Below are 18,150 nucleotides of genomic sequence, written 5' to 3'. Positions count from 1 at the left end.
CGGAGGTTGGGACTTCGGGGGACTAGATTGGGACTCTCTCTGTCCTCCCTGGTTTCCCCCCCCTCTCTGGCGGGGTGGTCCCTGACTGGCTCGGGGGTACTCTCCTACAGGGCCCCGGGAGACCCGGGTGTTGGTCCAGCGATCCGCCTCGACGGCCAGCTTTCTCGGATCCGTGAGCTTGCTGTCGAGCAGATTCTGGCGCAGTTCCACAAAGCAGTTTGCAGCCAGGTGTTCCCACAACATAAGGTCTGTTAGTTCTTCCAGGGTGGTTACCTTGCTGCCCTTGATCCACCCATCGAATGCGCGGCTGAAGAAATTCACATACTCCACCCAGGTGGTACCCGGGATCTTCCTGCAGTCCCGGAACCGCTGGCGGTACATCTCCGGGGTGAGGCCGTACCTTGTGAGGAGGGCCGCTTTCATGTGGTCATAGGAGGTCTGGATGGAGGTTGGTAGGTCGAGCAGGGTATCTCTCCCTTCGCTCAGGAATCGTCCCCATAACCCGGCCCCCCGATCCTTCTGCGGGACCCGATGGGAGGTCATGGCGACCTCGTAGGCCCGGAACCACTGTTGAATGTCATCGTTTTTGTAATATTCTTTGACCACATCCTTGGGGATGTGGACCTTCTGCTCCACCGGGGAGGCCGCCTCTCGGTTCCCCGGGGGCCGCGCTTCTTCGCTTTTTGCTTTCAGCTCCATTTCCTTCAAGCTGCGTTCATGTTCCAGTTGAAGTCTCCTTCCTTCGTGTTCCCGTTGGAGTTTCTTCTCTTCTAGTTCTCCCTGCACTCGCAGCTGTTCCACCGCTAGCTTTTTCTCGGCTAATTTCAACTCGCCCTCAATTTTGAGTTTGGCTAATCCGAGTTCGTGATCGCGACTTCTTTCTCTGTCTGCAAGTTCCTCCGGGGATAGGCCCCCGTCTGGTACGAAACCTCGCACCTGGTTGCTGCTGCGTTCTCCTTGGGAGGGTCCAGCTTCGTCGTGGGGCTCCACCGCTCCTTCTGGGCGGGAGGCTCCAGAATCCACCCAAGCTTTCAGTGCCTTTTGCATATCTTCTTTGGTGTTGAGACCAGTGGTAGCGATTTTGAGTTCCTTACAGAATTGCTTTAGTTCTTTGTGTGTGTACTCTTCCAGCTGTTCCACCTGGAACACGGTACTGGTGTCGTTTTCTGTGAGAACCACGGCGTTTCCTTCTGCCATCTTTGTCGGTAGTGCGTCAGCCGTTCAGGGTACGATCTCTAGATTATGGGCCCGAATCCCGTCGCTTGCCACCAATGTTAGTGTCAAGGCCGTTGATTCTCCACAGAGGCAGAAGATGCTTATTCCCAATTCCTTCCTCTCAGAACACACTGCGTTTAGCAGCTGCTCTAAGCAGGGGGAAAGGGGAGTTGGACAGAGAAGAGAAAGACACTCGAGCTGGTCCTGAAATCCCTGGTCTTCTGTTTTCCTGTCTTCGGGGATTCAGGTATTGCTAGAGTGTAGGCTCCTCTTCTGTAATGAGGTCTCTTAGTTCCTACTGTTCTGGAACTGGAGCTTCCTTACTGGTAGCTCGACCTATCACTTAGGTTTTCTCATAAAAGTTCGGAATATTTGTCTAATAAATTGAAGTTTCACATAAGTCTCTCTTCTCTGAAATCTGGAACAGTTCTCGTTGAATTAGTGAAGGTAAATGGCTTCAGGGAAGTACGCGCAAGAAGGATCAAGGAAGGATAGAGAGGAAGGAAAGGAGAAGGGAAGAACGCTAGGAAGGTAGGGTACAATGGTTAACGCGCTACTCCAAAGTTGCAGTCTCCTTAGCGCTGTAGCAGAGCAAATTCTTGGCTTACTTGACTATGAAGATTCTTGGGCTCTCCAACGCTGTACTCTTGGAACTCCTGGAAGGCTGGAACAACTGGCCTCTGAAGAGACGAATTATTAATATCCCAACTAAGGATTGGACACTAGAATACTAAACCCTTGAATGGGAAAGAATTCCTTCTGAGAAATAATGTCTTTGAATAAGCGCCGCTTCCACTGAATTACTTGAAAGGAAGCGCGCTTCGAATTCGAACTTCTCTACCTCAGATTCAAATTGAAGTGCGCCGTTGAGCGCGCTCGCGAGCCGCTTCATTCCGAAGCGCCTTCAAGACTAGAACGTCTCTTCTGGGGCCTCTGATACTTCGCGGGCAACGCGGCGGCCATCTTGAAAGGGTCTTTTTCACCGGGTTAACATTAACCCAATAATTTACAGTAGCCGGTTTAATTACCACTCTACGTTTCTTGGGATAACACTGCCCTATGGTAAGGGCACTCACCAGGTTCCTGACAGTACCCCCTCTCAATGACCGATTCATCGGTCTAGGTTTGAGAGGATTTTGCAAATGAAAGCGTTGAATTAAGTGGGAAGCATGCACATTTAAGGCCGGTTCCCAAGATCTCTCTTCAGGTCCATACCCCTTCCAGTCCACCAAGTAATATAGTTTCCCTCGAATCCTTCTTGAGTCTAAGATTTCTTTGACTTCATACTCAGTGTGTCCTTTGATTCTCACTGCAGGGGGAGGGGTACCCTTGCGAAGATAGGGGACTGCTGGCTTAAGGAGGGAAACATGAAATACACGGTGAATCTTTAATTGTGAAGGCAACTTTAGCTTAACTGTCACTGGCCCTAACACCTGTTCTATAGGGAAGGGACCAATATACCGTGGTTGAAATTTTCTATTCCCCTTCAATCGCAGGTGTCGAGAGGATAACCACACTGAATCTCCTACCTGATACTGAGGGGCCTTCTTTCTGTGTTTATCTGCTTGTCGCTTATAACTCTCCTTAGCCTTTAGAATATTAGACTCTGCAGATTTGTGAGCTCGGGATAGTTCTTTCAAATACTGATCTGCTGCCGGGACCCCAAACTCTTCTCTACAACTGAAGGGATTTGGATGTCTTCCAAAATTGAGGTAAAATGGAGTAAATCCAGTGGAGACATTCTTCGCATTGTTGTGCGCGAATTCTGCCATCCACAGCAGGTCTGACCACTCACCATCCCGAGCCAAAAGGAACAGGCGTAGGTATTGTTCCAATTCTTGATTGACTCGTTCCGTTTGACCATCAGTCTCGGGATGATAACTGGTAGAATGCCTGACTTCTGTCCCTAATCCCAGCATGAAAGCCTTCCAGAATCGAGAGACAAACTGAGGACCCCTGTCAGAAATCAAGATCTTAGGCACCCCATGAATCTTAACTATGTGTTCACTGAAAAGTTTGGCTATTTCTCTAGCTGTGGGAACCCCTTTTATAGGAATGAAGTGACTCATTTTAGTAAAGGTGTCCACTACTACTAAAACGGTATCATACCCCCTACTCACTGGAAGGTCTACGATTAAATCTAATGTGACTGTGTGCCAGGGTTCTGTGGGAGTAGGTAGGGGTTGTAAAAATCCTTGGGGCGCTTGCCTACTGGTTTTCCCTCGTGCACAGATGTGACAGGATTCCACATAGCGTTTCACATGAGCCTTCATATTCGGCCACCAGAAGTATCGCTGGACTAAGTCAAGTGTCTTGGCCATGCCTTTATGCCCTGCTAATGGTTGATCATGACAGTCTTTCAAGGCTTGTTCTTGGATTGCTTTGGCTGGCAAATATAACGCACCTCGATGGTAAGGCAAGGAGTTGACAATCTCTCGGTCTGTTTCTTGATCTGCCCATTCGGACATTTCCTCTGTAGTCATTTGTCTTCCAATTTCTTCCTTATAGTTCGTGAAACTAAGAGTGCATACAATCTTGGATTCAGGAATAATTGGGCGTGATTCCACTGGATGTTCTGAGGCCTCTGTTTGAATTCGAGACAGAGCGTCCGCCTTGCCATTCTTACAGCCTGGGCGATAAGTAATCACAAAATCAAAGTCGGCAAAGTAAAGGGACCAGCGTAGTTGACGAGGAGTCAAGGTTCTGGCTGATTTCAAAAACTGAAGGTTTTTATGATCGGTGAAAACTGTGACCTTATGCTGGGCTCCTAATAAATAATGCCTCCATTCCACAAAAGCATCCTTTACAGCCAGCAGCTCTTTCTCCGCAATAGTGTAATTCTGCTCTGCTGCATTCAACTTTCTAGACCTGAAAGCTACTGGATGTAGTTGTCCCGTAGATCGGTGTCTCTGAGACAGGATTCCACCTATGGCTTGGTCTGAGGCATCCGCTTCTACAAAGAAAGGTTCAGAAGGATCTGCATGAAGGAGAATTGGGGCCGATGTAAAACTGGTCTTGAGATAGACAAAGGCCTGTTCCGCCTCTTCTGTCCATTGAAATTTTTCTCCCTTTTTTAACAATTTTGTGATGGGGAGAATCTTTTGAGAAAAACCTTGAATGAATCGACGATAGAAGTTGGCAAACCCCAAAAATCGCTGGACCTCCTTGACATCTGTGGGAGATGGCCATTCGACCACAGCCTGCACCTTCCTGGTGTCCATGGTAATTCCGTCTGGTGACAGTACAAACCCCAAAAACTCAACAGTGCGAACACTGAACGCACACTTCTCTAGTTTCACATAGAGCTGATGTTGTCGAAGTCTTTCGAGGACCAACTTCACATGCCTCACATGTTCTTGTGGAGTCTTAGAAAAAATCAAAATGTCATCCAAATAGATCACCGCTACCTTATCCAACAAATCTCCCATGGCATCATTAATAAAATGTTGAAAGGCTGCGGGAGCATTGCACAGCCCGAAGGGCATCACCTGATATTCGAAGAGCCCGTACTTGGTTCTGAAGGCTGTCTTCCACTCGTGACCCTCCTTCATTCGAATAAGATGGTAAGCTCCCCGAAGATCTAGTTTCGTGAATATCTGAGCCTCTTTGATCTGATCCAAACGGACGGAAATCAAAGGTAACGGATAGCGGTTTTTAATTGTTGCTCTGTTGATGGCTCGATAATCGATGCAAGTCCTCAAAGACCCTTCCTTCTTTGGAATGAAAAACAATGGTGAGGAGACCGGAGACTGGGATGGTCTAATGAACCCGTTAGCTAAGTAACGATCCAAATAATCTTTCAAATACAAGTTCTCGGCCTCCGTTAATGCATAAATCCGACTGCAGGGCAAAACGGCCCCAGGTTCAAGGTCAATGGCACAATCGTAAGAGCGATGGGGGGGCAATCGTTCCGCTTCACATTCACTGAACACATCTCCAAATTCCTTGTATTCCTCCGGAACAAGTATGGACTCGACCACCCCAATAGGATCTCCTGTGTAAGACAACAAGGTGGCTGTGGAAGGTTCTAGATTCTCTTCATCTGAGGAGAAACAATGTTCGGCACAAAATACAGAAGTCATCTCAACAGTCCGATTCTCCCAGTCAATTGTCGGGTTGTGTGTGGTGAGCCACGGGATACCCAGAATGATCTGAAACTGTGGGGCATCAATCAAGTTAAACTGAAGATGTTCTCGATGTCCATTTGATTGGACCAATTCTAACAACTCAGTGTGATGGGTGATGGGACCCGATGAAAGATTGGTCCCATCTACAGCTCGAACCAACTCCTTCTTTTCCTTTAACCTCGCTTGGATTCCCATCCTCTTCGCATACTTGATGTCACAGAAGTTCCCCGTAGCTCCGGAATCAATCATGATGGCTACTCCTGTGATTTCTTGTTCACGGAACTTCAACGTCATCTGTAGGATCAAATGCGGTGCTTGAGTTTGAAGGGTGTTCATTATGCAATGAGATTCTGGAACCTTCTCTTCACATTTCGCCATCTGAGCGGCTCCTCCTACAGATGGTTTTGAGAGTTTCCCGACACAACAGGTTTAGGTCTCTTTGGGCACTCTTTCACAAAATGTCCTGCAGCTCCACAGTACATACATAACTTCTTTGCTCTCCTCGACTCCTTTTCCTCTTTACTTAAGGGACCCCTCACTGTTCCTATCTGCATTGGTTCACTCTCTGATGTGGATCCATTAGTTTTACTCCCTTCAACTCTAGGTCTGTCAAAACGTGAAAAATTCCATTTGATATCTCTAGACTTCCTTTCTCCTTTTCTCTCCGTACAGCGAAAGTCGATTTCTAACACTAAGTCTACTAATTCTGTAAAATCTGTAGGTCGGTTTGGAATTTGTGCAAGTGTATCCTTTATCTCATCCCGTAAGCCTCTATAAAACAGTGCAGCCCTCTTCTCTGGTGGCCAATTAGTTTCCATTAACAATTTGTTGAATTGCGTTAAGTACGTGAGGAGATCTTTGGATCCTTGACGCAGTTCCAAAAGTTCATTGTCAGTGGCCTGGGAAATTCTTCTCCTGTCAAAGATACGAAGAAACTCTGTCTTGAAGCGTTCAAAATCATATAAAAAAGGATCATCTCGGGAAACCAGAGGCATAGCCCAATTGGCGGCATCCCCACTAAGGTAAGACAAAATGAAAGCCACTCGGGATTGAGCATCTGGAAATAGGGTTGAGCGACACATGAAATGAAGGGAACATTGCGTGAGGAACAATTGGGCCTTTTGAGGATCCCCACTAAACCTTTCAGGTGGTGCTAAAGGAATAAGGGGTGAAACTGAATGAACAACTTGGGCCACTGTTCGAGGGTTAGTTTCTGGCAAGGAACCCTTTACATCTGCTACAGAAGGAGGAGAGCCTGAAGGCATCATCTCACTAACTCTTTGGGATAGCATCATTGTTTCCTGTCGTGAAGCTACCATTTCTTGTTTAAGACTCTTATTCTCTGCGCTAAGGTGTCCCACATCCCGCTGAATTCTCTCTAACATGTCCCCTAACGCCTTCAAACTAAAACCCTCTGCCATTCTGCCTGGGTGGAGTGAAATCGTGGGCACTTCAATCTGTCAAGGCCGTTGATTCTCCACAGAGGCAGAAGATGCTTATTCCCAATTCCTTCCTCTCAGAACACACTGCGTTTAGCAGCTGCTCTAAGCAGGGGGAAAGGGGAGTTGGACAGAGAAGAGAAAGACACTCGAGCTGGTCCTGAAATCCCTGGTCTTCTGTTTTCCTGTCTTCGGGGATTCAGGTATTGCTAGAGTGTAGGCTCCTCTTCTGTAATGAGGTCTCTTAGTTCCTACTGTTCTGGAACTGGAGCTTCCTTACTGGTAGCTCGACCTATCACTTAGGTTTTCTCATAAAAGTTCGGAATATTTGTCTAATAAATTGAAGTTTCACATAAGTCTCTCTTCTCTGAAATCTGGAACAGTTCTCGTTGAATTAGTGAAGGTAAATGGCTTCAGGGAAGTACGCGCAAGAAGGATCAAGGAAGGATAGAGAGGAAGGAAAGGAGAAGGGAAGAACGTTAGGAAGGTAGGGTACAATGGTTAACGCGCTACTCCAAAGTTGCAGTCTCCTTAGCGCTGTAGCAGAGCAAATTCTTGGCTTACTTGACTATGAAGATTCTTGGGCTCACCAACGCTGTACTCTTGGAACTCCTGGAAGGCTGGAACAACTGGCCTCTGAAGAGACGAATTATTAATATCCCAACTAAGGATTGGACACTAGAATACTAAACCCTTGAATGGGAAAGAATTCCTTCTGAGAAATAATGTCTTTGAATAAGCGCCGCTTCCACTGAATTACTTGAAAGGAAGCGCGCTTCGAATTCGAACTTCTCTACCTCAGATTCAAATTGAAGTGCGCCGTTGAGCGCGCTCGCGAGCCGCTTCATTCCGAAGCGCCTTCAAGACTAGAACGTCTCTTCTGGGGCCTCTGATACTTCGCGGGCAACGCGGCGGCCATCTTGAAAGGGTCTTTTTCACCGGGTTAACATTAACCCAATAATTTACAGTAGCCGGTTTAATTACCACTCTACGTTTCTTGGGATAACACTGCCCTATGGTAAGGGCACTCACCAGGTTCCTGACAGTTAGAAGGCGACCTCAGAGGGGCCCGGAGGGGGCCCTGACTGTCCTGAGACCCACCCTCGAGGTATCGTAGCCGGGAACTGGCGGGAGACTCCTCAGGGGAGGAACCTCGTATCTAGGATCGTACACTCGGCACCACATGACAAAGAGACACCACACCGAGAGTTCTTAAGAATCAATCTTTATCAGATCGGAGTTGTGGGATCTTTATGATCGGTAAGGCAAATATATACAAGTGGAGCGCGGGCTCACAGAGTCTTGGAGGGGGGTTAGGAGGTAGCGGGACAGTCTTTGGGGATACGGATCAGATGCAGGAGCGTACCCGGCGCACAGCTCACAATCCTCGAGCTGGGGGATACGCTTGTCGTCGTGGGGTCCGGCGGTACCAAGAGAGTCTGTGGGAGCCGCGAGTCACTCAGCAGGGCTCAGGTACAAGTTCGGAGGTCTTACAATCTTCAGGGAGCCGCGAGTCACTCAGCAGGCTCAAGCACAAGTTCGGAGGTCTTACGATCTTCAGGGAGCCGCGAGTCACTCAGCAGGCTCAAGCACAAGTTCGGAGGTCTTACGATCTTCAGGGAGCCGCGAGTCACTCAGCAGGCTCAAGCACGAGTTCGGAGGTCTTACGATCTTCAGGGAGCCGCGAGTCACTCAGCAGGGCTCAGATGTTTCCAAGGCGAATCTGCCGGACAGTCCCAGAGCACCCCTTGTTATAGGGTGACTCCTCTTTGATGTCCGGAGTCTGTGCAGGCAGGGGTCTTGTCACCTGGGGGTCGCTTGTTGGGGTTTCCTGCCATTGTCCTTTGATCCTTTCAGGGCCGGGTCGGGAGGAGTCCCAGACACCCAGCAGGTGTGGAGCCAGCCCTCGGGGAGGCCGGCGGGTCGATCGAAACCCACCTTCCCAGGGAAGCGCAGAGGTGTGATGGAAACTGCTCCTCCCTTTCTCATCCCAAGGGGAGCGCGATGTCCTCCAGCCGGAGTGGCGCCTCTAGGCCAGGGTCGCGCTGGGGGCGGGCGGCCATCTTGGTGCATGAAGTGTGCACGCGGGCCTGGTGTGGCCGAGGGAGGAAGGCCACGGACGGGGAAGTCCGGGTCGGGTGTGTGTGTTCTGGTGGGAAGGATCGGCTAGGCCGTGGGCTCAGGGGCTGGTGTGAGGTGCAGGGGTCAGGTCTGGCTATGTTACGAGGGCCGGGTCTAACAGGGAATGTATGTGCAGACCTAGGAATCAGTGAGTGCGTATGTAGTAACTGGTTATAGTGTGTCAGTGGTTTCAAAAATGGTAGTCTGTATTTTACAGTGGGTGTATCAAAGATTATATTAGAGTGTGAGGAGGTGCATCAGATTTTCACGTGGATGATGTCATCAGTGATGTTATCAGTGATGTCATTTGAGATGTCATCAGTGATGTCATCAGTGATGTCACTGACCATGTCATGAATGATGTAATATGTGACGTCATCAACAGTGCATTGCGGGGGCATGATTTATAGTTAGCTGAACTAACTATACCTGGGAATGTCTATGGTTTTGTACAAGTGAACCTATAACGTCCCTGAAACCTATGGTTTTTTTCACTGAATTTCTAAGGTTATTTAAATGCTAATTTCTAACTATAACGTCCCTGAAACCTATGGTTTTTCAGTGAATTTCAAAGGTTTTTTAAAAGAAAATGTGTAAGTCTAGCCATTCCATGCTCATGACGTCTCCCGGCCGTCATGAGTCACGATGGGCGTGTGCGGACGACGGCCGGGAGACGTCATGACCACGCCCACGAATGGAATGTCCAGCACTGCGGCAGCGCTGCGGCGGAATTTGCGCCGCAGCGAAGAGGCTATTGTACCTGAATCCTATCTTTTTTATTTTCTATATATATACATATATATATTTTAAAAAAATTGTGAATAATTTGTAATGTTGAAAACTATATTCATTTTTTTTTTATATTTCACAACCGTTGCGCACCCTTCGCGCATCCTGCACGATGGCTACGCGCATTCCGGTAGCCATTTTGAAAACTCGAGCTGGGGTCGCGACTTTACTGGAATTTGTTAATTATAAATAAAACTTTTTGTTTTAGTGTTTGTCTAGAATTAATTATAAATAATTTTTAAAGTAGTATTTGTAATATAATTTTGACGAAAGTAAAGTTACGAAATTCGCGGTGTAGCCGCTTACTGTGCGAAAAATCTCTCCACACCCGTGTTTCCGTGGTCGCGCCGCGATCGCGCCGACATCGCACCGAAGTCGCGATTGCGGTGTATTTTTTAAGTTGAAAAAATGACTATAGAAAGTTAGAATATGATATTATATTGAACAGTTTTGCTAACCTACTTATTAAAGGTTTATAGAAATTTCCATTTATAGTATGTAACGATATATATGTATTTCGCGGGTGCGCGAAGGGTGCGTGATGGGTGTGCGCACTCTACGCGACTTCATGTCAGCAAGAGAAAAAAGGAATCTGATTGGTTTAAATCAATTTAATTATGAGAGAGGGAAGATCCATCCTTCTGATATTCCCTTATTCTTTGACTTTCACTGAGAGAAGACCTGTTTGCTTATTGTCTTCATACTATTTTTGTGTGTTTCTTTATTTTGAAACCAAGTATGGCTTTAAATTTTGCTGAAGTGGATGAAGTTGCAGTGCAGGAGGAAGAAGAGAGAGTGCAGGAGAAGAGGAAGAGAAAAGAGAGCATTGTGTTGGCCTTTTTTAGTGTTCTGGAGGGAGAGAAAAAGGTCAATGCTACAAAAGTCACATGTATCATTTGCAAAAGAGTGCTGTCCAGAGGGTTTGACAAGAAGTACTCTTGTGGAACAAGCAGTATGAAGAAGCATATGGAGACCATCCACCCTGTGCACCTCGCTAGAGAGGAAACCAAGCGAAAATTGAATGCTGCTGCTGTTGAAGACCTCAGTTCTCCATTAACCTCTAGACAAATGCCATCAACATCAAGGCCACACAATATACCCGAATTTAAAAATGCCTCTATTAGTTGCATTAAGTGCGCCACTGAACTTTGTTTTGGCGAGCAGTGCATAGATGTTATTTCAGCTTCCCTTAAAGCGCACAAATGTTAATTTTTGTTTATAAAGCGCTTTTGTTTTTGTTCAACAGATCATTTCCTGATCTTCGTTTTTTTCTCTTGTTTCTAAAAGAAAAAACACACCAAAAACTAAAAAAGGTTGGAAAAATAAAAATGTTTTAAATTGTTAAAAAAAGAAAAATTACCAGAGTGATTGTATGAGAGTATGGGCTGCATGGATAGTGCACAGGTTATTGTAGAAGTGCATGTGTTATTGCGTGAGCCATTGCATGAATACATGGGTAGTGACTGGATGATTAGATTACTGCAAGGAGAGTGTACGGTGAATTTGCAAGTGCTTGGGTTTTAGCGCAGTGATTGGATAAGTATAGATAAGTATAGAGTACTGGCTGGGTGACTGGAGGTGTGCATGGGGAGTGACAGTGTGTTTGCTGGACTGCATGGGAAGTACCTGAGAAAATGAAGGTGTGAATGAGTAGTGTGTAGATGGTTAAAGGACTGCATGGATAGTGCACATGTTATTGTAGCAGGGCATGTGTTAAGGCGTGAGTCATTACATGAGTACATGGGTAGTGACTGGATGATTAGAGTTCTACAAGGAGAGTGTACGGTGAATTTGCAAGTGCTTGGGATTTGGCGGAGTTATTGGATAAGTATAGGCTACTGGCTGGGTGACTGGAGGTGTGCATGGGGAGTGACTGTGTGTTTGCTGGACTGCATGGGAGTACCTGGGAAAATGAAGGTGTGAATGAGTAGCATGTAGATGGTTAAAGGACTGCATGGATAGTACACATGTTATTGTAGCAGTGCATGTGTTAGGGCGTGAGGCATTGCAAGAGTACATGGGTAGTGACTGGATGATTAGAGTGCTGCAAGGAGAGTGTACGGTGAATTTGCAAGTGCTTGGGTTTTGGCGGAGTGATTGATACGTATAGGGTTCTGAATGGGTGACTGGAGGTGTGCATGGGGCGTGACAGTGTGTTTGCTGGACTGCATGGGTAGTACCTGGGAAAATGAAGGTGTCAATGAGTAGAGTGTAGATGGTTAGAGAACTGCATGGATAGTGCACATGTTATTGTAGCAGTGCATGTGTTAGGGTGTGAGGCATTGCATGAGTACATGGGTAGTGACTGGATGATTAGAGTACTGCAAGGAGAGTGTACGGTGAATATGCAAGTGTGTGGGTTTTGGCGGAGTGATTGGATAAGTACATGGTGCTGGATGGGTGATTGGAGGAGTGCATGGGAAGTGACAGGGTGATTGCTGGACTGCATGGGTACTACCTGGGTAATTGGAGGAATGAATGAGTAGTGTGTAGTGCACAGGTGAATGTAGTACTGTTTGGATAGTGTTTGGATTACTTAATCTTACCTTTACAGTAGTAGATATTAAAATATTCGGAAAAAAATTTGCAGTTGTTTTGTATAATTTAAATTCTAAAAACTGTCGAGCTTTACAATTAGGGACTGTAAAAGAGAAGAAAAATACAGTTATAATATATAGGTGCCGATTCTGATCCGTTAAAAATAATTTGCGTACGACCCGTATCCGTATTTTTCTACGTACGAGTCGTACAAGTACCGTACAAACGGCCAAGTACGATTCGTACGTGAAAAATAACTACGAATAGCGTCGGGAAAAGTCTACGAGAGTGCGTCGGAAAGTTTTTACGTCCGAATATCGTCGGGAAAAGTGTACGAGAGTGAGCCGGACATTTTTACGTGCAAATCGTAAAACACAAGTCCGAGCGCGCAAGTACGATCCGGACCGTCCGTCCAAATACACGATCGCACGTAAAATGGCCCGTACGGAGCCAACGCAGTAGCACACATGTACACGGGTAAACTTATGCCCGTGTATGAGCCGTACAGCCCCCCCACCCCCAAATATGTCAGCACCGTACGCCACCTTGTCCGCACTGTACCCCAGCCCCGCAACTGTACGCGCCGTACCCCCCCATGTACGTGCCGTACCCCCCATGTACGCGCCTTATCCCCTCTGTCCGCACTCTACCCCAGCCCCGCACCTGTACGCACCATACCCCCCCATGTATGCGCCTTCCCCCATGTACGCGCCTCACCCCCGCATGTACGCGCCGTACCTCCGCATGTACGAGCCGTACCCCAGGGACGCACGTGTACGCACCGTACCCCCATCGCATGTATGCCCCCTCCCCCCATGTACGCGCCTTACCCCCCATGTACGTGCCGTACCTCCGCATGTACGCGCCGTAACCCAGGGCCGCACGTGTACGCACCGGACCCCCACCGCATGTACGCGCCTTACCCCCACCCCATGTACGCGCCGTACCTCCGCATGTACGCGCCATACCCCAGGGCCGCACGTGTACGCACTGTACCCCCACTGCATGTACGCACCTTACCCCCATGTACAAGCCGTACCTCCGCATGTATGCGCCATACCCCAGGGCCACACGTGTACGCACCGTACCCCCACTGCATGTACGTGCCACACTTCAACACCATACCCCAGCACCCTCACCCAGCATCGGGTATGTACGGATCGTACCTACGCGAAAAAGACTCTTACAGAACCAGGACACTGTAAAACAGCACAAGGAGGGTCAATTCGACTCGCACAACACCACAAAACATGTCTACATGACAAAATACATCTCAATGGCTGACCTGGCACATCCAAACAGGCAAACAGAGGCCCCAAATCACAACCATCTCTTATAACACACCCACCAAAATTCAAACACAGCCACACCCAAAAATTGACCAATAAAAAGGGCCCACACACACAACCCATGAGCCTTTGCAACAGACCCACTGCTGCCAGACCCCACAGAGAAACAACTCCACATTACTCATACCATCACTACACCTTCACTCACACACCTTCACACAACCTCCTCCACAAACATCCCCCTCTTCACATTCACACACACACCGTCACATTCACACCCACACACCCACAACCATCCACACCCACACCTGTTGTAAATTGAAACCACGATGTGATTAAGCATTTACTAAAGACATGAATTCTCCTCCCTTAGACATGTCTCTTTCGTTATGTTGACTGAAGTTTGGACTCCATTTTGTATTGTCATGTCTCCACGTGCTCAACACGAGAAGAGTCCTATCTCCGTGTTAGTTGCTCTTGTAATCTGCCTAGTAACAGTCTATAAATAGTTCCTTTGTCCGCCTGGCGCATGCCCAGGCTTGACCACATCTGTTATCAGTTAGTCCTTGCTTGACCATGTTTTCGCGGGCTCAAGGAGTATGTCAGCTCCACCCACATATTGATCTTGTATCGAAAATGTCCATAAAAGGTAACATTCCTTGTCTCATGTTGTATTCTCCCACTTATGAGCCCCTCTGTTGTGTATAAAAGGGGACCGTGTACGCAAGTTCTTTGTGCTACTCTATGCAATACTGAAGGGTATTGTATGGATAGTAGGACCACCCTTAAGGGTTAATAAACTTTGTCTTTGTACTTTGCAGTTTCCGTGCCAACTTCCTTATAGATTCCATTGCAGGAGAGCGAACCCTTGTGTCCTGCGGGCCTAGCTGAGGCCTGTGTTCATCAATTGGCGCCCGTCACGTGGGGCTCATCGGCGACTCGGATGCTCGAAGGATTGGTCGCGACGAAGGTGAGGAATTTGGCCGGGGATGTGATCACTGCCAGAGGCACTTTAGTCCTGGCATCCCGAGGTTTTCTTCCTTCCCTTCCGACCTGACCATCTGGGTGGCGCAGGTCCTCGACTGAGACCTCTTCTGTCGGTCCTGCCGTGACAGCCGTTTGGGCGAATTTTGGGAGCTTGGCAGTTGGAATCTGGACTCTTGATTGGTAAGAACCGTTGTACGGTGCTTGCTCCGAGTTTTTGAAGCCTGGTTTGGCTATTTGAGTTTGATTTGTGATGACCGGTCATATCTTGTATTGATTATTGTGAGAATATATGCGTTGCAACACATATAGGCAGGTAATGTGGAGATATTTCTCCGGAACTGTGTAACTTTGAACGGCACAACGTTTAAGTGCCATTTTTTGATAATACTGCATATTCTGCATTATTTTTGAGCATGCCTGCTTTTAGCGCACTCCGTAAGTGGTGCTGCTGCTTTGGAAACCGGTTAAACCTCGAGGAATCTGCTCCAGCTCCCCCAGAGGGGACTCCTAATAGGGATATGTATGTGAAGCATGGTCTTTCTTCCATAATGTACAGCACAGTATGGAGGAAATATACCAGAAAGGATCCTGAGTTACGGTGGCCGTTGTATGGGTCGTTTGATATGCGTAAGATTGAGTATGTGGAACAGTGTATGTGTAAGCGGCGTGCTCGTCAAGACATGTTTGAATGTGTGCGATTATGGGTGAAGGAAGTGCGTGAGCGAGAGAAGCGTGAGAAAGCGCTGTTTGATAAAGAGCAACGGAAGAATGATCATGTGAGAGCACAGGAAGCAAAGCGTCGGGAGGAAAGAGAACAGACGGAGAGGCAAGAGAAAGAGCGTAGGTTACAAGTCTCGGGTCAATATGCTGTTCGTCAGTCACTTTATCCTGTCCTTGATAATCATGACGATGATTTTTATTTATTAGATCGTTCTCCGCCTCCTTATGTCGGCGCGTCTGCCCCGAGGCCACAAGATTCTGGATCGGGTTCGGGTAAGGTGGACACGCGGTCCATGTTATCGGCTGACCGAATGGGTGAGCTTCGGCAAGTTTCCTATCGTGCACTCAAGGGCAAGTTATCCCTTGCTGAGTTGTTGAATTCTTGGGAGTTGTGGCAGGATAGAGAAAGGTTGTATTTTTTGGGCCACTTTTCTGAGGAAGTGATTGCTGCTTTCCGGAAATATTCCAGTGTCTTTGAACCTGACGATGTGGTATTAGATGCTAAAGCATTGCGTAATGGTGTTTTCTCTCCCTCTAAGGCGCCTGATGCGGTTCGGCGACTGTTTGCGTTGCGGGATGCGGCGAGGGACCTTAAAGAGAAAGCACACCAACAAGTTGAGGAGGAGAAGCGGTCGGATTCGCGTACCGGAGATGGCCATTCATCCACCTCTCAGTCAGATAAGAGCGACCTAGTGCATGCTAAACCAATGCGAGAGGCGGCGCCTTTGTATGTTCCTCCTAAAGGAGCGGGGACTAGCTCGGATATTACCTCCGCCGATGCTAAGGGATATTTTGTGTATAATTGGGTTTATACTCCCTGGCACAGGGCTGACGTCATGGCGTTAAAGAATGCGTTGCCTGATCCCCGCAAGAATCCAGCGGCCTTTTACGAAGAAGTCGAGGGGGCCTTGAATTCTTGTACTATGACCTTAGCAGATATAGATTTGTTCTTTGGGCTTATTTTACCACCAGATATGTGGCGATCTGTGCGGAAGGTGGATGATGTTGCCGCTTTTAAGGCTCGGTGGTCTGAGCTTGAGGATGAGGATAGGGAGAGGAAGCCCGCGCAGAAACCACCTCAGATTATCTTAGATCTCCCTGCTGCTATTCTGGCTAAGTTGAAGACAATCATTCCCCCTAAAAAGATTGACTGGAATATGCTAGCCTCGTGCAAGCAGAAAGTCGATGAATCAGTTGCAGATTTCTTTACGCGCTTTGAGGAGACGTTTCATGATTTTAGTGGTCAGTCACTTACGGATGATACGGGTCGACACCTCTTTGCTGATAAATATGTGGCGAATTTATTACCGGCGATCGCAGCCCGCCTAAAAGCGAGTGAAAGTTCTTGGTCCACTGCGACCCCGACAGCCCTCCTGACTATAGCTCAGTACTATGAGCGCCAGGAGCAAGAAGCGAAGGGGCAGGAGGAGAAGAAATCGAAGGATTTAAAAACGAAGGTGATGTTAGCACAAGTATATGGTCCGCCCCGACGGGGTGTAAATAGAGGTAGGGGAGGATTTTATGGTCCTCCCTCGGGCCGATCTGATTTGAACAGGAATCAATGTGCGTATTGTAAGCAATCGGGACACTGGGCCAGAGATTGCCCGGCGTTGCATGCTTCGCGGAAGGGACACAATCAGGGTGGCCCGAGAGGTAGAGGGGGTTTCTCGAATTTTAGCGGGAATTCTAACGATCACGCTCGTTTTGACCCTGCCGGGCAGCAACGAGATAGGCCTAATGTTTTCGATCGACAAAACCAGTATCAAGTGTCGGGGATTGACCGTTCTGGGTACCATGATTCTCAGCATGCATAGGAATGCGTTGGATGGGGGTTAGAATCAGTTGAGGTGCCGGTTGATCAGAAGGGTCCTTACGTATCAGCTGAGGTTTTGGGTTCTACTGATCAGTTCCTAGTGGATACAGGAGCGACTCGTAGTGCGCTGACTAAACAATTGGTTCCGAGGGCTCCCCCATCTGGCTTAATGGTTACATCGGTAGGGTTTGATGGTACACTCTCCCGAAGCCCTCTTTCACGGCCCCTCACATTTCAGGTTGATTCTTTTTCTGCACCCTGTCCGTTTCTGCTTGCCCCGAACACGCCGGACAATATTATGGGCCTTGATATGTTGAAGCACTTCAGAGCTACGATCCGCTGCTCCCCTGCTGGAGTGCGGGTGATATTAAATGACAATTACCCCCTGTCTGAACGGATGTGTGTGGTTGCAGAAGATGCTGTGTTAGCTACCCTCCCTTGTGCTCTGTGGGCCACCTCGGATACTGATGTGGGACAGATGGTGATTCCGCCTGTTCACATTAGTGTCCAGGAGGGGGCGGTGTTACCACGCCTTCCACAGTATCGTATTTCGCAGGAGGGGGAAGAGGCTCTTATACAGATAGTGCAGGATTTGATTAAGGTGGGAGTAGTGGAAGAAGTTCCCTATAACGTCTGTAATAGCCCGATTTTACCCATTTTAAAAAAGGATACGGATGCCAAAGTCTATCGGTTTATAATTGACTTGAGAGAAGTGAACAAGATCGTGATACCTCAGTACCCAGTGGTTTCTGATATCACGACGTTGCTTACTTTGGTCCCGCCTACGGCGACCACGTTTTCAGTTATTGATTTGAAAAATGCCTTCTTTTCAATTCCTATTCATCCCGATAGTCGATACCTCTTTGGTTTCACTCTAAATAATAGGTCTTACCGATTTTGTAGAATCCCTCAGGGTTACACGGAAAGCCCTAGCATTTACAGTCAAGCTTTGAAAAGACAATTGGACTCCTTTGTTCTGCCCGAGGGCGTCGCCCTCATTCAATATGTTGATGACATCTTGCTGGCGGCCGACACTCCGGAGCTGTGTGAAACGAGTACGTTGTCTTTGCTTTCCTTTTTGGCATCCCATAATCACAAAGTATCTCGGAAAA

The sequence above is a fragment of the Triturus cristatus genome, chromosome 6 (assembly GCF_964204655.1).
Source record: "Triturus cristatus chromosome 6, aTriCri1.1, whole genome shotgun sequence".
NCBI lineage: Eukaryota > Metazoa > Chordata > Amphibia > Caudata > Salamandridae > Triturus > Triturus cristatus.
The sequence above is the reverse complement of the archived record's forward strand: the minus strand, read 5'-3'. Positions refer to the sequence as shown.